General features: G+C 45.7%; 1 pseudogene; it reads right to left on the reverse strand.

The window, feature by feature from the left end:
- Window positions 1-542: 542 nt before the first annotated feature.
- On the reverse strand, window positions 543-19,161 carry LOC135534981 (nck-associated protein 1-like; annotated as a pseudogene).
- Window positions 19,162-21,302: the final 2,141 nt, after the last annotated feature.

Below are 21,302 nucleotides of genomic sequence, written 5' to 3' on the forward strand. Positions count from 1 at the left end.
GGGGTAGCGACTAGTGGGGGTAGCGACTAGTGGGGTAGGGTTTAGTGGGGTAGACTAGAGGGGGTAGCGACAGGTGGAGGTGAGACTAGTGGGGGTAGGGACTAGTGGGGGTAGGGTTTATTGGGGTGGACTAGAGGGTATGACAGGTGGAGGTAGAGACTAGTGGGGGTAGGGACTAGAGGGTAGGGTTTAGTGGGGTAGCGACTAGAGTGGACAGGTGGAGGTAGACTAGTGGGGTAGGGACTAGAGGGAGTGGCGACTAGTGGGGTAGGGTTTATTGGGGGGTAGCGACTAGAGGGGGTAGAGACTAGTGGGGGTAGGGACTAGAGGGGGTAGCGACTAGTGGGGGTAGTGACTAGAGGGGGTAGTGACTAGTGAAATGGTATTCAAACTTCCTCAGGGGAAACCTTTTTTACACCAGAATTTCCCACTGCAATTCTCCCATGATGCCACAAGAGAAGTCGCAACCCTTATTGACTTTTAATACCACTGGAGTAGAGGATGGTTTTTTTCTATGGGGCCCATGGGGGGAGCAGACTGACCAGAGAATGGAGAGATCTGAGGTTCGTGAAGCATCTCCTGCATGTTGTCCATCTTGGTGTGGAATTGGGTCATGTTCATCACTTTAGCCAGGTCTGGGTATTCCTTGAGGGAGACACACTGGTGTAGGCCTGTAACATGAGACAGCACAGACATCTTGATACTCTGGAACAGTGTAGGCTTATAACATGGAACAGTGTAGGCTTATAACATGGAAGTGTGTTCACAGTGTAGGCTTATAACATGAACAGACAGCACAGTGTACATAACTTGATACTCTGGAACAGTGTAGGCTTATGGAACATGGAACAGTGTGTTCACAGTGTAGGCTTATAACATGGAACAGTGTGTTCACAGTGTAGGCTTATAACATGGAACAGTGTGTTTACAGTGTAGGCTTATAACATGGAACAGTGTGTTATAACATGTGTAGGCTTATAACATGGAACAGTGTGTTCACAGTGTAGGCTTATAACATGGAACAGTGTGTTCAGGTAGGCTTATAACATGGAACAGTGTGTTCACAGTGTAGGCTTATAACATGGAACAGTGTGTTCACAGTGTAGGCTTATAACATGGAACAGTGTTCAGGCTTATAACATGGAACAGTGTGTTCACAGTGTAGGCTTATAACATGGAACAGTGTGTTCACAGTGTAGGCTTATAACATGGAACAGTGTAGGCTTATAACATGGAACAGTGTGTTCACAGTGTAGGCTTATAACATGGAACAGTGTGTTCACAGTGTAGGGAGCTGTATGTAGGCTTATAACATGGAACAGTGTGTTCACAGTGTAGGCTTATAACATGGAACAGTGTAGGCTTATAACATGGAACAGTGTGTTCAGTGTAGGCTTATAACATGGAACAGTGTGTTCACAGTGTAGGCTTATAAAATGGAACATGGACTTATAGGAACAGTGTAGGCTTATAACATGGAACAGTGTGTTCACAGTGTAGGCTTATAACATGGAACAGTGTGTTCACAGTGTAGGCTTATAACATGGAACAGTGTGGCTTATAACATGGAACAGTGTACAGGTAGGCTTATAACATGGAAGTGTGTTCACAGTGTAGGCTTATAACATGTGAAGTGTAGGCATGGAACAGTGTGTTCACAGTGTAGGCTTATAACATGGAACAGTGAGTTCACAGTGTAGGCTTATAACATGGAACAGTGTAGGCTTATAACATGGAACAGTGTGTTCACAGTGTAGGCTTATAACATGGAACAGTGTTCACAGTGTAGGCTTATAACATGGAACAGTGTGTTCAGTGCTTATAACATGGAACAGTGTGTTCACAGTGTATATAACATGGAACAGTGTGTTCACAGTGTAGGCTTATAACATGGAACAGTAATAACATGGAACAGTGTGTTCACAGTGTAGGCTTATAACATGGACAGTTCACAGTGTAGGCTTATAACATGGAACAGGGAACAGTGTGTTCAGTGTAGTTCATGGGACACAGTGTAGGCTTATAACATGGAACAGTGTGTTTACAGTGTAGGCTTATAACATGGAACAGTGAGTTCACAGTGTAGGCTTATAACATGGGACAGTGTGTTCACAGTGTAGGCTTATAACATGGAACAGTGTGTTCACAGTGTAGGCTTATAACATGGAACAGTGTGTTCACAGTGTAGGCTTATAACATGGAACAGTGTAGGCTTATAACATGGAACAGTGCAGGCGTATAACATGGAGCAGTGTGTGGTAGATGTAAGGTATTTCTAGGCTAAGTGAAGTACCGTACCTGTAATCTTAACCAGTCCAGTCTCAGAGCCCTGAAGTCAAACTCCTCTCCATTTTCCACTGTTGAGGGACATTTTATCTTTATTTAACTTGGCAAGTCAGTTAAAAACAAATTCTTATTCACAATGACGGCCATAGGAACAGTGGGTTAACTGCCTTGTTACGAGGCAGAACGACATATTTTTACCTTGTCAGCTCTGGGATTCAATCTAGAAACCTTTCGGTTACTAGTCCAATGCTCTGACCACCTCTACACTCTAACCACTAGGCTACCTGCCACCTCTACACTCTAACCACTAGGCTACCTGCCACCTCTAACCACTAGGCTACCTGCCACCTCTACACTCTAACCACTAGGCTACCTGCCGCTAGGCTACCTCTACACTCTAACCACTAGGCTACACCTCTACACTCTAACCACTAGGCTACCTGCCACCTCTACACTCTAACCACTAGGCTAACCCACCTACACTCTAACCACTAGGCTACCTGCCACCTCTACACTCCTAACCACTAGACTACCTGTCACCTCTACACTCTAACCACTAGGCTACCTGCCGCCCCTACACTCTAACACTAGGCTAACCTCTACACTCTAACCACTAGGCTACCCTACCTCTACCTCTAACCACTAGGCTACCTGCCACCTCTACACTAACCACTAGGCTACCTGCCACCTTTACACTCTAACCACTAGGCTACCTGCACCTCACTCTAACCACTAGGCTAACCTCTACTCTAACCACTAGGCTACCTGCCACCTCTACACTCTAACCACTAGGCTACCTGCCCTGCCACCTATACACTCTAACCACTAGACTACCTGTCACCTCTACACTTTAACCACTAGGCTACCTGCCACCTCTACACTCTAACCACTAGGCTACCTGCCACCTCTACACTCTAACCACTAGACTACCTGTCACCTCTACACTCTAACCACTAGGCTACCTGCCCCCTCTACACTCTAACCACTAGGCTACCTCTAACCACTAGCTACCTGCCCCCTCTACACTCTAACAACTAGGCTACCTGCCGCCCCATGTGGTAGTATCACACACGAAGTAGGACCTTGCATTAGATATGAAATCTAGATTTCAGATACATTTGGTTTACCTTGCTTGATAGTCAGTGCAGACAAGGTGGAGACAAATGATGTCATCAGGACTGATTCCTCTTCTGGACAGACATACATATTCTACAGGACAGAATAGTCAAAACAGTAATAGAAGCAACGTCCTCTGGGATAAATGCTTTCTTAGACTAAAAACAACATATACCGTATGATGATAAGTCACAATTATTTCGGTCTGCTCTGAAATAATAAAGGCCCAAGAGTAGATCCTTGAGGCATACCACATTGTATTGTGTCTCTATTCAATTCAAGTTTCAAACAGTAAGCCCCGCCCCCCACCCCCGCAGCGTGCCCGGAGGAAATGGCATCCTGGTCTTTGGAGGAGATTAGGGAAAGAACATCCTGGACTTGAGACGACATAATGGCAGGAGACAAGAGCCCCCCCCCCCCCCCAGTACCTGCATGGTGTCGTTGAGGAGCAGGGCATCAAACTGGGCCAGGTACTGGACATGGTAGCGTTCCACCACACGGCTGTACTTAGTCATCAGGGTCCTCAACCTCTCCATGTAGAACAGGAGTTCAGCCATCTGCCTGCAACACACACATATACAACTAGTAACTACTGTATCAACAGTAGAACTATACAGTACATAAACTAGTGACTACTGTATCAACAGTAGAACTATACAGTACATAAACTAGCGACTACTGTATCAACAGTAAAATATACAGTATATAAACTAGTGACTACTGTATCAACAGTAGAACTATACAGTACATAAACTAGTGACTACTGTATCAACAGTAGGAACATACAGTACATAAACTAGTGACTACTGTATCAACAGTAAATCTATACAGTACATAACCTAGTGACTACTGTATCAACAGTAAATCTATACAGTACATAACCTAGTGACTACTGTATCAACAGTAAATCTATACAGTACATAAACACAAACTAGTGACTACTGTATCAACAGTAAATCTATACAGTACATAAACTAGTGACTACTGTATCAACAGTAGGAATATACAGTACATAAACACAAACTAGTGACTACTGTATCAACAGTAAAACTATACAGTACATACACTAGTGACTACTGTATCAAAGGTAAAACTATACAGTACATAAACTAGTGACTACAGTATCAATATATAGTACATAAACACATGACAACAGTATGACTTTACTGTGCTTTAACAACCAGATACAGTAGCTGTTGTATAAGCTTCTTCTCCATTGTTTAGTTGTGTGACTTGAATGCTAATGTTAGGTTCAACTTGCAAAACTTTAATGTACAGGAGAGCCACTTGAAACAAACATATTCTTCACACATTCTCCTCAGCATGCTAATATGGTACGTACTGTATGTATTTAGGGCTGATATTGGAGATTGATAGAAAGTGGCATGGCAGGAGGGTCTGCTGTGGTGAGAGGGTCTGCTGTGGTTAGAGGTCTGCTGTGGTTAGAGGGTCTGCTGTGGTTAGAGGGTCTGCTGTGGTGAGAGGGTCTGCTGTGGTGAGAGGGTCTGCTGTGGTTAGAGGGTCTGCTGCTGTGGTTAGAGGGTCTGCTGTGGTGAGAGGTTCTGCTGTGGTGAGAGGGTCTGCTGTGGTGAGAGGTCTGCTGTGGTGAGAGGTTCTGCTGTGGTGAGAGGGTCTGCTGTGGTGAGAGGTCTGCTGTGGTGAGAGGGTCTGCTGTGGTGAGAGGGTCTGCTGTGGTTAGAGGGTCTGCTGTGGTTAGAGGGTCTGCTGTGGTTAGAGGGTCTGCTGTGGTTAGAGGGTCTGCTGTGGTTAGAGGGTCTGCTGTGGTGAGAGGGTCTGCTGTGGTGAGAGGGTCTGCTGTGGTGAGAGGGTCTGCTGTGGTGAGGGTCTGCTGTGGTTAGAGGGTCTGCTGTGGTGAGAGGGTCTGCTGTGGTGAGAGGGTCTGCTGTGGTGAGAGGGTCTGCTGTGGTGAGAGGGTCTGCTGTGGTGAGAGGTCTGCTGTGGTGAGAGGGTCTGCTGTGGTGAGAGGGTCTGCTGTGGTGAGAGGGTCTGCTGTGGTTAGAGGGTCTGCTGTGGTGAGAGGGTCTGCTGTGGTGAGAGGGTCTGCTGTGGTGAGAGAGGGTCTGCTGTGGTGAGAGGGTCTGCTGTGGTTAGAGGGTCTGCTGTGGTTAGAGGGTCTGCTGTGGTTAGAGGTTCTGCTGTGGTTAGAGGGTCTGCTGTGGTGAGTCTTGGTCTTGGGAATATTCTCTTGGTCTTGGGAATATCTGACGAGCCACAGGACCTCGTCACGGGAAAACGACAGAGCCATGAAGACAAACAACACCTTAGGGATGGATTGACATTAAAGGGTGAGGGGGAGAGAGTGAGAGAGGGAAAAAACTTGAACATTTAGCAAAAGACACATCACTGTTTGACCATATTCATGTACTGAACATAGAGAGCTCTGAAATAAAAACACACAGCAGTTTGTCTGTTTATTATTGTATAGAACGAGAGGTCAATGCCAGTAATGTAATGTAATACATCGCTGATGATAATGTCCAAACATACAGGGAAGCTGAACATGCAATAGATTGGCACTATTAGCCAGATGAACTAAATGAGTTCATGTACCTTGGGTCCCAGAAGTCCAGGTTCATCCTCCAGGACTTTGACCAGCTCCTTCAAGGCGTTCCTCAGGAAACTTCTCCTCTCTCTGTGCATGGCTCCACTGACATACATATGACAACACACATAGTTATCTATATTCTTGACTTTAACTGTTAATCATATGGTGGCCATGGTTGCTGGTTCCAATCAGTCTCGAAGGACCATGAAAAAGAGTGCTACTTGCTGTTGACGTTAAATGGGAGACCAATCAAATCAATCGGTGGCGCTATCTGAAGCAGTTCCATCATTTCAGGCTCAGTTTGAGTTAAAAAATAAATGGTTTTATACACAAGCAGATAACTCACCTGTTGACTATAACATGCTCGCGACATTCTTTGATATCGGCGATACGCTTACTGTACCTGTCACAACGAAACGAGGAAGAGCTATCAGTAAGATTATAGTTCAGTACGGTACACGTTACCAGACAGGGCCTCTCCCAACAGCATCTTAGCGCCACCATCATAATTCAATTAAGACCTTTGTAGGAGCTTTGTTAAATATGCTAAAATATGCTAACCAGCAATGTTTTTTGTTGTCTACAAGAGCATTGGGAAACAGGGCCCGGAACATTGGGAAACAGCGCCTAGAACATTGGGAAACAGGGCCCGAACATTGGGAAACAGGGCCCAGAACATTGGGAAACAGGGCCCGGAACATTGGGAAACAGGGCCCAGAACATTGGGAAACAGGGCCCGGAACATTGGGAAACAGGGCCCGGAAGATTGGGAAACAGGGCACGGAACATTGGGAAACAGGGCACGGAACATTGGGAAACAGGGACCGGAACATTGGGAAACAGGGCCCGGAACATTGGGAACCAGGGCCCAGAACATTGGGAACTAGAATCAGCTTGACACCCAGTCCAATCACTCTGAGGACAGAGTATAAATGTCATAATAATGACGTACCCTTTCAGGCCATCGAAGTAGTCCTCTGTGATCTTATGGATGTTGATTGTCTCATCCCTGATGATGGTGAGATGAAGGCCGCTGCGGAGGGCCATCTTCCACAGCTCCTGAGATGACTGGTTGGTGTTCAGACTGCTATGACACAGCAGGTAACCCACTGGAGGAGGAGAGATCAAAACGTGAATATGGGGAATAGAGTGCAACCACTGAAGTCTTTTTTTTTTCAGAAGGTAGCCTAGACTGAGTCTGAAGATAATAACTAGCACTCACGAAGGATCCATCGCTCCATCACCTCTAAGGACAAGTACTCACAGGCCATCTGTGGGGAAACACAAGTTAGTCATTTAATCAGTCAATAATAAGTCATCAATAGACGTCTCTGATTATTTTACAGATGTCATGTGACTTATTGTACTTTATGATAACACAAAACATGCTAACGATCATATTTGGCTGTTACAGATACACACGCTAACTTCTCCTAAAGGAATTTATATCCAGACACAATACTCAATACAAAATATGGTATGTGCCATGATATTAGGTATACACTGTGTGTTTGTGTAGTGGTCTCTGTTTCTTGGCTGAAGTTTTGAATCCCACATGAAGAGAACCACGGGGCACAGAGACTAACACAGAACACTATGGTACAAAGACGCCAGTGGCTGCCTTTGAAATCTGCAGACAGGGACATTCTAGGGAGGGGGAAGAGAGGAGGAGAGGACAGAAGAGGAAAAAAAAATTGAAAAAGTGAAGAGAAGAGAAGATAAGAAAACAAAAGATAAGAGATTAAGAGAAAAGAAAACAGATTAGAGTAGAAAAGGGGAAAGGACAGTCTCACAGTGTCACAGCAGGCAGGGTCCAAAGGAGAGGAGAAGAGGAGAGAGGGGAGAGAGGAGAGGGGGAGATGGGGGAGAGGAGAGGGAGAGGAGGGAGAGGGGGAGAGAGGGGAGGGAGAGAGAGAGAGGAGAGGAGAGGAGAGGAGAGGAGAGGGGAGAGGGAGAGGAGGGGAGAGGGAGAGAGAGGAGAGGGTCCAGAGGAGAGGAGAGGAGGGAGAGGAGAGGAGAGGAGAGAGGAGTCTCACAGTCTCACAGCAGGCAGGGTCCAAAGGAGAGGAGAAGAGAAGAGGGGGAGAGAGGAGAGGAGAGGATAGGAGAGGAGAGGGGGAGAGAGGAGAGGGGAGAGGAGAGAGGAGAAAGGAGAGGAGGAGAGGAGAGGGGGAGAGAGAGGAGAGTCTGTCAAAGCAGGCAGGGTCCAAAGGAGAGGAGAAGAGAAGAGGGGGGAGAGGAGAGGAGAGGAGAGAGAGAGAGAGGAGAGGGGGAGAGAGGAGAGGGGCAGGGTCCAGGAGAGAGAAGGGGAGTCTCACAGTCTCACAGCAGGCAGGGTCGAGAGGAGAGGAGAAGAGAAGGGAGGGGAGAGAGAGAGAGAGAGAGAGGAGAGGGGGTGAGAGGAGAGTCTCACAGCAGGCAGGGTCCAAAGGAGAGGAGAAGAGAAGAGGGGGAGGAGAGGAGGGAGAGGGGGAGAGAGGAGAGGAGAGAGGAGAGGAGAGGGGGAGAGAGGAGAGTTTCACAGCAGGCAGGGTCCAAAGGAGAGAAGAGAGAGGAGAGGAGAGGAGAGGGAGGGAGAGAGGAGGAGGAGAGTCTCACAGTGTCACAGCAGGCAGGGTCCAAAGGAGAGGAGAAGAGAGGAGAAGAGAAGAGGAGGAGAGGAGGAGAGAGAGGGGAGAGAGGAGAGGAGAGGAGAGGAGAGGAAAGGAGAGAGGAGAGGAGAGTCTCACAGTGTCACAGCAGGCAGGGTCCAAAGGAGAGGAGAAGAGAAGAGGGGGAGAGAGGAGAGGAGAGTCTCACAGTGTCACAGCAGGCAGGGTCCAAAGGAGAGGAGAAGAGGAGAGGGGGAGAGAGGAGAGGAGAGAGGAGAGGAGAGGAGAGGAGAGGGAGGGGGAGGAGAGGAGAGGAGAGGGGGAGAGGGAGGGAGAGGGAGAGAGGAGAGGGGGAGAGGGGGGAGAGAGTCTCACAGTGTCACAGCAGGCAGGGTCCAAAGGAGGAGGAGGAGAAGAGAGGGGGAGAGAGGAGAAGAGAGTCTCACAGTGTCACAGCAGGCAGAGTCCAAAGGAGAGGAGAAGAGGGGGAGAGAGGAGAGGAGAGGAGAGGGGGAGAGAGGAGAGGAGAGGAGAGGGGGAGAGAGGAGAGTCTCACAGTGTCACAGCAGGCAGGGTCCAAAGGAGAGGAGAAGAGGAGAGGGGGAGAGAGGAGAGGAGAAGGGGAGAGAGGAGAGGAGAGGGGGAGAGGGGGAGGAGAGTCTCACAGTGTCACAGCAGGCAGGGTCCAAAGGAGAGGAGAAGAGAAGAGGGGGAGAGAGGAGAGGAGAGAGGAGAGGGGGAGAGAGGAGAGTCTCACAGTGTCACAGCAGGCAGGGTCCAAAGGAGAGGAGAAGAGAAGAGGGGGGAGAGGAGAGGGGGAGAGAGGAGAGGAAGGGGGAGAGAGAGGAGAGGAGAGAGAAGAGGGGGAGAGAGGAGAGGAGAAGAGAAGAGGGGGAGAGGGGGACAGTCTCACAGTGTCACAGCAGGCAGGGTCCAAAGGAGAGGAGAAGATGAGAGAGATGAAGGGAGGGAGAAGGGAGAAGGGAGAAGAGGGGGAGAAGAAGAGGGGGAAAGATGAGAGGGAGGAGAGAAGAGGGGGAAAGAGAAGAGGGGGGAGAGAGAAGAGAAGGGAGGGAGAGAGAGGGCAGTCTCACGGTGTCGCAGCAGGCAGGGTCCAGCATGGAGGCAGGTGCGCTGAGGAGACTGAGGAGCTGAGCGCTGCGCCACTGTTCTGCAGGAAGGTTCCTCCTAGGGTACAACATCTGTAGGGACAGGAGGGCCTCCGTCACACCCTGGGAAGAGAGGGGGAAGGAGGGAGAGGGTGGGAGCGAGAGAGGGAGAGCTCCGTGATAGAGTTATAAAGCCGAATAGCAGTCCAAATCAGGAATAATGACCCACTCTAACATTTACAGTCGTTTTCAAAATACAGTTAACATTACCCTAGAGAATATACAATCGTCAATATACCCTAGTGCAGTGGTCACCAACCGGTTAATCTTCAAGCCAACAGTAAAGGCTATACGTTCCTTTTATTTATTGTGTTGTGCTGTTGGTGGTAAATGCGCTTGATTCGGAAGCCCTGAGCATCGGGTAAACAACGTGTTGCCATTGTGAACCATTTCAATTTGTCTGAAAAGACCAACTCCGCCTATCTGGTGAACTAGGAGATCTGTGGCTAAATCGAGTTTGCCTACTGAGCTGGCACATCGGATAGCTCAAATCACCGTGCTTCCAGAACTCCCACGACCCCGGACACAGCGGTGTTTGATACTAGCCTACGTAAGATGTTAGAGCGTTTTAAAACCCCAGAGACTGTCAAAATATTCAGCAAAGCGTTATTGTAAAAATAATAATAATAATTCAGCACTGTCAACACTGTCTTTAGTCAACATTATTACAAAACATAAAGTGTGCTTCTCTCTACTTCCAGTCGCACTGCAGCTGTCATGAATGAATAGCCAAGTGTATCATCAGCCCCGCGTGTTTAAATATTACTGGCAGCTCATCATGTCTATTTTAATATCGATGAGTTTTCTTTCTCTGGTCATAGGAACAACATGAATTGCGCATGAGGCAGATTCGGTGCGACTTGAGTTTCCCCATCAGGTGGAAGACCGTGTCCCTCTCTCTGGTCAGTCTCACCAGAGGAAATGAAGGAGAGAGCAGGGACGGTGAGAGGCGGATCCTCTGCTGTTTTCTCCTCCCTGCGAAGACGAAGACTAATGCTGTGTTCAACACAACTGAGAACTCAGAAATCTACGACTTCCGATTTCAGTCCGTTCAAGACAACGTTTAAAAGTACTTTTTTTGGTCAACGAGATCCGACTGGGATTTTTTTTTTGAACGGTCATCCAACTCGGAATCTCTGACGTCTTTGTGAATTGAATATGTGAATACGCAATTGACAATTACCTTAGTGTGAGGGCCGAATTCCTCAGTCAGTTTCTTAATGGGCTGTTCATACTCCATAAACATTTGAGCCAGGCGCTGTTTGTACGCCTACGTCACTGGAGGATCAATCAAACAAACAATCAATCAGGACTTAGTCAAATCAACCACAACATTCATACATGTATACAAAACATACACTGCCATGTACAGGACCAACTCATGCCAACACCAATATCATGTGGTGCCACTACCATGTACAGGACCAACTCATGCCAACACCAATATCATGTGGTGTCACTACCATGTACAGGACCAACTCATGCCAACATCAATATCATGTGGTGTCACTGCCATGTGCAGGACCAACTCATGCCAACACCAATATCATGTGGTGTCACTGCCATGTACAGGACCAACTCATGCCAACACCAATATCATGTGGTGCCACTACCATTTACAGGACCAAATCCCTGCCAACACCAATATCATGTGTTGCAACACCAACTGAAACTCATGCCATTTCAGTGCAAGACAACATAAAAGTACCACTGGGATTTTTTTTTTGAACTCATGCCAACATCAATATCATGTGGTGCCACTGTGAATACATGACAATTACCTTACAGGACCAACTCATGCCAACATAAACAATATCATGTGGTGTCACTACCATGTATACAGGACCAACAGGACCAACTCATGCCAACACCAATATCATGTGGTGCCACTACCATGTACAGGACCAACTCATGCCAACACCAATATCATGTGGTGTCACCAACTCAATATCATGTGGTGTCACTGCCATGTACAGGACCAACTCATGCCAACACCAATATCATGTGGTGCCACTGCCATGCCATGTACAGGACCATGTACTCATGCCAACACCAATATCATGTGGTGTCACTACCATGTACAGGACCAACTCATGCCAACACCAATATCATGTGGTGCCACTGCCATGTACAGGACCAACTCATGCCAACACCAATATCATGTGGTGTCACTGCCATGTACAGGACCAACTCATGCCAACATCAATATCATGTGGTGTCACTGCCATGTACAGGACCAACTCCATGCCAACATCAATATCATGTGGTGTCACTGCCATGTACAGGACCAACTCATGCCAACATCAATATCATGTGGTGTCACTACCATGTACAGGACCAACTCATGCCAACATCAATATCATGTGGTGCCACTGCCATGTACAGGACCAACTCATGCCAACACCAATATCATGTGGTGTCACTGCCATGTACAGGACCAACTCATGCCAACACCAATATCATGTGGTGCCACTGCCATGTACAGGACCAACTCATGCCAACACCAATATCATGTGGTGTCACTACCATGTACAGGACCAACTCATGCCAATATCAATATCATGTGGTGTCAGCCATGTACAACCAACAGATTCAACATCAATTCATGTGTGTCACTTCATTGGACCACTCATGGGAGCACCAATTTTTATTTTCCACTTTATTTAACTAGGACAGTCATGTTAATAACTGAAATTTTATTTTCAATGGCGGTCAAAAAAAAAAACAGATTAACTCCTTTCAAGTGTCCTTCATTGTCACTGTTGGGAGCTGTATTTATTTTTATTTTCCCTTTATTTAACTAGGACAGTCAGTTAAGAACAAATTATTATTTTCAATGGCGGTCTAGAAACAGTGAGTTAACTGCCTGTTCAGGGGCAGAACTTCAGTTCGGGATTCGCTCCCGCAACCTTCCGGTTCACTAGTCCAACGCTCTAACCACTAGGCTACCCTGCTGTAGTGGTACGGTACACCTCTCCTTCTAAACTCCAGTGGCTCTCCATCTGCAACCACTGAGGATTATTGTGAAGTGACTGGAGGAAAATGACTCTTTGTTTCATGTCTGTACAGTATTTTCCTCCTCCTCGGTGTCTTCGATCAAGATAAATGTCTTCCTTTCCATTTTAGCTACACAATTAAACATGCTGTGAAATAGGAGGACTGGAAATGTAATTGTACTGTTATGCACTCTGGGAAATGAATGGAAGGATGTGTTGTTATTGCCAATTAAAAAGCTATTAATTATGGGTAATCATCTTTGCAGTGCTTGGCTATATTGATAGCTACAGTCAGAGGATTTAAGTTGCCGTACTGCAGCTAATACCATCCTTTAATGAATGATGAAAACATCAGGTTTTCTGTCATAAACTGACATTTAAATGCCATCTTTCATTGGACGAGAGGGAAAAGCCTGTGTCAGCTAATTTCTGTCATGAATTTAATTAAGACTGAAATGAGCTTGCAGTGTGAGTAATGTAATCTGGTTAGTTATTTTACATGTACATTGTCTTTTCAGAAATGTCAATGAAAGATATATTGAACACAAGCTCAATCATTTTCAATGAGGATTGTTTCCTTTCCAATTTGAATTCCCGAATGACTTCCTTAAATTAAAACTGTATTGGAAAGGTTGATAGATGTAACTGGCCCCACCTGCTGCCATTGGACATCTCGTGAGCACAGTTGTACATGCCCACCAGGACCTTCTTGTCTTCGACGCGTGAAAGCATGACGATGACAGATATATATGTGATGATCAGCTCCAGGTAGTTCTTGGTGAAGTCAAAGTTCACCGCCTGATGAATGAATGAATAAATGAATGCACGAATGAATAAATGAATGCATAATTAAATGAATGCATGCATGAATAAATGAATGCGTAATTAAATAAATGCATGCATGAATAAATGAATGCATAATTAAATAAATGAATGCATGTTAAATAAATTAATGCATAATTAAATGTAATAAATGCATGACATGTTTTTAAATTAATGATTCAGGTTAAAAAAGTAGGTTAACACGATAACATATAAATGAACTGTATGTTGTGATACTTACAGTGGCCCTAGGGGGCAAAGTAGATACCCTATCCTATCTACTAGTGTGGGATGCTTTACTCACAATGTTGAAGAAGCACTGGCAGGCATCAATTGTATTCAGCAGTTCATAAACATGATCCTGAAAAAAAATCTGTGAGATCTGTGGTCAGAACACAGGTGGGTTCATGTACAGCCAGCAGTGTTGCTCTGTAACAGTACAGACGTCACATAACGTAACAGTACATACGGCAGTGGGTTGATGTGTTCGTGTTGCTCTGTAACAGTACAGACGTCACATAACGCAACAGTAGTTGATGTGTTCGTGTTGCTCTGTAACAGTACAGACGTCACATAACGCAGTGGTGTTCGTGTTTGCTCTGTAACAGTACAGACGTCACATAACGCAGTGGATTGATGTGTTCGTGTTGCTCTGTAACAGTACATACGTCACATAACGCAGTGGGTTGATGTGTCCGTGTTGCTCTGTAACAGTACAGACGTCACATAACGCAGTGTGTTGATGTGTTCGTGTTGCTTTGTAACAGTACAGACGTCACATAACGCAGTATGTTGATGTGTTCGTGTTGCTCTGTAACAGTACAGACGTCACATAACGCAGTATGTTGATGTGTTCGTGTTGCTCTGTAACAGTACAGACGTCGCATAACGCAGTGTGATGATGTGTTCGTGTTGCTCTGTAACAGTACAGACGTCGCATAACGCAGTGGGTTGATGTGTTCGTGTTGCTCTATAACAGTACAGACGTCACATAACGCAGTGGGTTGATGTTTCGCTCTGTAACAGTACAGACGTCACATAACGCAGTGGGTTGATGTGTTCGTGTTGCTCTGTAACAGTACAGACGTCACATAACGCAGTGGGTTGATGTGTTCGTGTTGCTCTGTAACAGTACAGACGTCACATAACGCAGTATGTTGATGTGTTCGTGTTGCTCTGTAACAGTACAGACATCACATAACGCAGTATGTTGATGTGTTCGTGTTGCTCTGTAGCAGTACAGACGTCACATAACGCAGTGTGTTGATGTGTTCGTGTTGCTCTGTAACAGTACAGACGTCACATAACGCAGTGTGTTGATGTGTTCGTGTTGCTCTGTAACAGTACAGACGTCACATAACGCAGTGTGTTGATGTGTTCGTGTTGCTCTGTAACAGTACAGACGTCACATAACGCAGTGGGTTGATGTGTTCGTGTTGCTCTGTAACAGTACAGACGTCACATAACGCAGTGGGTTGATGTGTTCGTGTTGCTCTGTAACAGTACAGACGTCACATAACGCAGTGGATTGATGTGTTCGTGTTGCTCTGTAACAGTACATACGTCACATAACGCAGTGGGTTGATGTGTCCGTGTTGCTCTGTAACAGTACAGACGTCACATAACGCAGTGGGTTGATGTGTTCGTGTTGCTCTGTAACAGTACAGACGTCACATAACGCGAGTGGGTTGATGTGTTCGTGTTGCTCTGTAACAGTACAGACGTCACATAACGCAGTGTTGATGTGTTCGATGTTGCTCTGTAACAGTACAGACGTCACATAACGCAGTGTGTTGATGTGTTCGTGTTGCTCTGTAACAGTACAGACGGAGTGGGTTCGTTGCACATAACGCAGTGGGTTGATGTGTTCGTGTTGCTCTGTAACAGTACAGACGTCACATAACGCAGTGGGTTGATGTGTTCGTGTTGCTCTGTAACAGTACAGACGTCACATAACGCAGTATGTTGATGTGTTCGTGTTGCTCTGTAACAGTACAGACGTCACATAACGCAGTATGTTGATGTGTTCGTGTTGCTCTGTAACAGTACAGACGTCACATAACGCAGTATGTTGATGTGTTCGTGTTGCTCTGTAACAGTACAGACGTCACATAACGCAGTGTGTTGATGTGTTCGTGTTGCTCTGTAACAGTACAGACGTCACATAACGCAGTGTGTTGATGTGTTCGTGTTGCTCTGTAACAGTACAGACGTCACATAACGCAGTATGTTGATGTGTTCGTGTTGCTCTGTAACAGTACAGACGTCACATAACGCAGTGGGTTGATGTGTTCGTGTTGCTCTGTAACAGTACAGGCGTCACATAACGCAGTGGGTTGATGTGTTCGTGTTGCTCTGTAACAGTACAGGCGTCACATAACGCAGTGGGTTGATGTGTTCGTGTTGCTCTGTAACAGTACAGACGTCACATAACGCAGTGGGTTGATGTGTTCGTGTTGCTCTGTAACAGTACAGACGCGTCACATAACGCAGTGTGTTGATGTGTTCGTGTTGCTCTGTAACAGTACAGACGTCACATAACGCAGTGTGTTGATGTGTTCGTGTTGCTCTGTAACAGTACAGACGTCACATAACGCAGTATGTTGATGTGTTCGTGTTGCTCTGTAACAGTACAGGCGTCACATAACGCAGTGTGTTGATGTGTTCGTGTTGCTCTGTAACAGTACAGACGGACGTCACATAAAGCAGTGTGTTGATGTGTTCGTGTTGCTCTGTAACAGTACAGGCGTCACATAACGCAGTGGGTTGATGTGTTCGTGTTGCTCTGTAACAGTACAGGCGTCACATAACGCAGTGGGTTGATGTGTTCGTGTTGCTCTGTAACAGTACAGGCGTCACATAACGCAGTGTGTTGATGTGTTCGTGTTGCTCTGTAACAGTACAGGCGTCACATAACGCAGTATGTTGATGTGTTCGTGTTGCTCTGTAACAGTACAGACGTCACATAACGCAGTGTGTTGATGTGTTCGTGTTGCTCTGTAACAGTACAGACGTCACATAACGCAGTGGGTTGATGTGTTCGTGTTGCTCTGTAACAGTACAGGCGTCACATAACGCAGTATGTTGATGTGTTCGTGTTGCTCTGTAACAGTACAGGCGTCAAATAACGCAGTGGGTTGATGTGTTCGTGTTGCTCTGTAACAGTACAGGCGTCACATAACGCAGTATGTTGATGTGTTCGTGTTGCTCTGTAACAGTACAGGCGTCACATAACGCAGTATGAAGATGTGTTCGTGTTGCTCTGTAACAGTACAGACGTCACATAACGCAGTGGGTTGATGTGTTCGTGTTGCTCTGTAACAGTACAGACGTCACATAACGCAGTATGTTGATGTGTTCGTGTTGCTCTGTAACAGTACAGACGTCACATAACGCAGTATGTTGATGTGTTCGTGTTGCTCTGTAACAGTACAGACGTCACATAACGCAGTGTGTTGATGTGTTCGTGTTGCTCTGTAACAGTACAGGCGTCACATAACGCAGTATGTTGATGTGTTCGTGTTGCTCTGTAACAGTACAGGCGTCACATAACGCAGTATGTTGATGTGTTCGTGTTGCTCTGTAACAGTACAGACGTCACATAACGCAGTGTGTTGATGTGTTCGTGTTGCTCTGTAACAGTACAGACGTCACATAACGCAGTATGTTGATGTGTTCGTGTTGCTCTGTAACAGTGCAGACGTCACATAACGCAGTATGTTGATGTGTTCGTGTTGCTCTGTAACAATACAGACGTCACATAACGCAGTATGTTGATGTGTTCGTGTTGCTCTGTAACAGTACAGGCGTCACATAACGCAGTATGTTGATGTGTTCGTGTTGCTCTGTAACAATACAGACGTCACATAACGCAGTATGTTGATGTGTTCGTGTTGCTCTGTAACAGTACAGACGCGTCACATAACGCAGTATGTTGATGTGTTCGTGTTGCTCTGTAACAGTACAGACGTCACATAACACAGTATGTTGATGTGTTCGTGTTGCTCTGTAACTACAGACAGCAACAGGGAATAAACACCTGCAATTCATGACTATCCTCATGGGACCATTATAAATAATACAGACTCCTTTTAGAAACGCCACAGCCTATCCAAAGAAATTGAGGGAAACATCTGAGTGTGTTATTTCTTGTATCAGCATTTTAATACATTTGAAAATGTTCTTTTCTGAAATTGGATGATATACTGATGTGTATAGTTTTATGTGTATTATCATCACAGTCATGAAACCCCCCTACAGTCCACTACTGTAACCGTCATCACACATAATGAATAAGGCACAGGACACACTTCCCTCTGTACAACAACACATCTCAATTTGACTCCCCTTGAAATATATATATATTACTTCATTCGGAGGAGAGAGAAAAAAAATATAGTCACTTTATATGTTAATTCTGTTCGGATAAATTGTAGTTTTGTGCTTTGAATATCAAATGCTATATGGAACAGTGTTTCATGGGCCAATTCCACACATTCCAGAACTAGAATGCCTGATTCAACTAACGAAGGGCTTGATGATTAGTTGACCTGCAATACATAAAATAAGTGGACCTGGCTGGGGGGGCCCTGGAGGAGAGATTGGGAAACAGTGATCTGGAAAGACTCACCCTGAACTCCATAACGTCCATGAAGGAGTCATAGTAGCTGGACATGGCCGCCATCACCTCGGACTTGTGTTTCTGGATGCCTACCAGATACTGCTGCTTTCATTCATGACATATCACATGAGACACGTTTTACTGATTATCATTCAAGTTTATTGGATTCAGAATTAAGGGGTGGATTGTGGTTCTGCTACTTACACTATTTCCCCTGAAGTCAATGTTGGGGAACTTCTTGTTGATGTATTTGACAGATGCTTCCATGTTCTTGTCTGTCAGGTATTGTGGCCGAAGCTTGGGATCCAAGCACGTCTGGAACAGAACCGGCCTGGGGTTAGGGTCAATGACATTTTCATCCACTCAATTCAGGAAATTAACTATTGAATTTAGTATGATCAAATTTGTTTTTTTGGCTCCTGACATGAATTATGGGCCTAATAAGTTATTTACGGGGCCTGAAAAGTTTAAAGTGATTAAAGTGAGACCAATATTTTGACAAACGTAGCTAGCAGATCTGTGCTGAGGCTTTGTAAGTGTGTCGTAGCAGGAGTCTGGGTGGATGCAGATCAGCCTGGTTTCCTGTGTGAACTTCCTCTTCAAGGCAAGCTGACACTCTGACAATATATATTCTTTCCGCAGCAGCCACCAAGCTAACTATATTGAGAGATTTTGAAAATTCTAGAATGTTAACGATGGATCATTTCCCATCCCAGTGTTTCCATCCACACGGTTCTCCATCACAAACAGGGCAGAAAGCTGTGAATGTATTAGGAGAAAAAAACCTGTGACTTTCCTTCAAGTTCCTTTTTTTTTTTTAAGTGTCGCCATTCTCCTTAACAGATCTCCCTCCTCCTCTCTCACCTTCTTAATGTAGTTCATACGCAGCAGCACCCCTGTCCCTCTGTCGTTGAGGATGGTGAGCTTCTCAGCTAGCTTCTGTTGGTAAGCCATGGCCATGGTGCTCCTCTCCCCCTACTGTTACAGCCCTGGTCTGTCTCCTCTCCTTCAGATCAGGAAACAGTCTGTGACAGCCAGACTCGAAGACAAGTGCACCCAGCCACACCCTGTCACCCTGCTGTCACGTGATTGGTGGAGCTATACTAAATAACGGAACTGGAGTTGTGGATTTCCTGTCGGTGTGTCAGTTAAGCCAACAGTTACACTCTCACTCGTTGTGTGCATTTTACACATGTCAGAGTTGGTAGTCGTTTACCGTAATGGTACCTTCCCAATCAGGAGAGAGGATATGGTCCTCTATTTGAAGGGTACTATAAACACTTTATTGCACATACATAACAAGTACATAGTCATTATCGCAACAAATCACCTATTTGGCTCAGGTGGTAGAGCATAGCGCGTTCAATGTCAGGGTTGTGGGTTCGATTCCCATTCAAATGTATAAACTACTGTAAGTTGCTCTGGATAAGAGCATCTGCTAAACGATGTAAATGTTCTTCGGCTCTGGAAAAAATACCCAAATCTAACTGCCTGTAGCTCAGACATTGAAGCAAGGATATACATACTCTTGATGTCATTTGAAAAGGAAACACTTTGAAGTTTGTGGAAATGGGAAAGGAATGTAGGAGAATATAACATATTAGATCTGGTTAAAGAAAATACAAAGGGGAAAAAATGTTTTATTCATTTTGTACCGTCAGCTTTTCCAAGAGAAAGGCCATAATGTATTATTCCAGCCCAGGCGCTGATCCAATGAACCATTGAATTTCTGGAATAAAAAGATTGTATCAAGACCGCCCAAATGTGCCCAATTGATTTATAACTTCATATAAGTTCATAATTATTAACTGTCCTGAAACAATAGCATGCCTTTATTTAACTGTATTAGCTACTGTACATTTGACAGTGCAGTTAGATTGGCAAGAATTTAAGCTTTCTGCCAATATCAGATATGTCTATGTCCTGGGAAATGTTCTTGTTACTTACAACCTCATGCTAATCACGTTAGCCTACGTTAGCTCAACCGTCCCACGGGGGGGGGGGGGACGACGACGACGACACCGCTCCTGCCTGTAGAGGTTTTCATTAGTTAACAACACTGCAAGTTAGTGAGTGAATGGTGAGAATAGACCAGAGAGCAGTGTTCCATCCGTCTCCATTAGATGGCACCCTATACCAGCTTGTGGCTGAGCTAAATACCATGCTGCAGTATTACATTTACATTTACATTTAAGTCATTTAGCAGACGCTCTTATCCAGAGCGACTTACAGTATAGCCTGGTTTTGACATACGGAGATGAAGCCTAACTATTCTGTTCCTGGACTCAATATAGAATCTCCCCTCAAAGGGCTTTCTTTGTCCAAGAATATATAGGCTTAACCTAGCCTGGTCCAAGATGTGTTTGTGCTGTCTTGCCATTGTATGGTAATTGTCTCATGGACTTGGTAAGACAGTAAAAACAGATTTAGGACCAGACTAGACTTACCTTGGGTCTGGGAAACAGTTTTTGGAGCTAAGACTATCTATCTATAAAGCCCTTTTTACATAAGGTGTCACAACGTCCTTATACAGAAACCCATTCTAAAAACCCAAAGAACAAGCAACAAAGAGAATGGCAAACAAATGGCAGGACTGGCTGTACTGGATAGAAAGGAACCAGGCTCTGAGAGGTGGCCTAGAAACCCTCCCGTGGCTGTGCTGGGTAGGAAAAAGGAACTCTGAGAATGGCAGGAGGAACCTAGAAAGAAACCTAGAGATGAACCAGGCTCTGAGGGTCCTCTTCTGTGTGCTGGGTAGAGAGGAACCAGGCTCCTGAGAGGTGGCCAGTCCTCTTCTGGCTGTACTGGGTAGAAAGGAACCAGGCTCTGAGAGGTGGCCAGTCCTCTTCTGGCTGTGCTGGGTAGAGAGGAACCAGGCTCTGAGGGGTGACCAGTCCTCTTCTGGCTGTGCTGGGTAGAGAGGAACCAGGCTCTGAGAGGTGGCCAGTCCTCTTCTGGCTGTGCTGGGTAGAGAAAGGAACCAGGCTGTGCTGAGAGGTGACCAGTCCTCTTCTGGCTGTGCTGGGTAGAGAACCAGGCTCTGAGAGGTGACCAGTCCTCTTCTGGCTGTGCTGGAGAGGTCTGGCCAGTCCTTCTGGCTGTACTGGCTGTGCTCTTCTTCTGGCTGTGCTGGGT

This window comes from Oncorhynchus masou, unplaced genomic scaffold (assembly GCF_036934945.1).
Source record: "Oncorhynchus masou masou isolate Uvic2021 unplaced genomic scaffold, UVic_Omas_1.1 unplaced_scaffold_4257, whole genome shotgun sequence".
Lineage (NCBI taxonomy): Eukaryota > Metazoa > Chordata > Actinopteri > Salmoniformes > Salmonidae > Oncorhynchus > Oncorhynchus masou.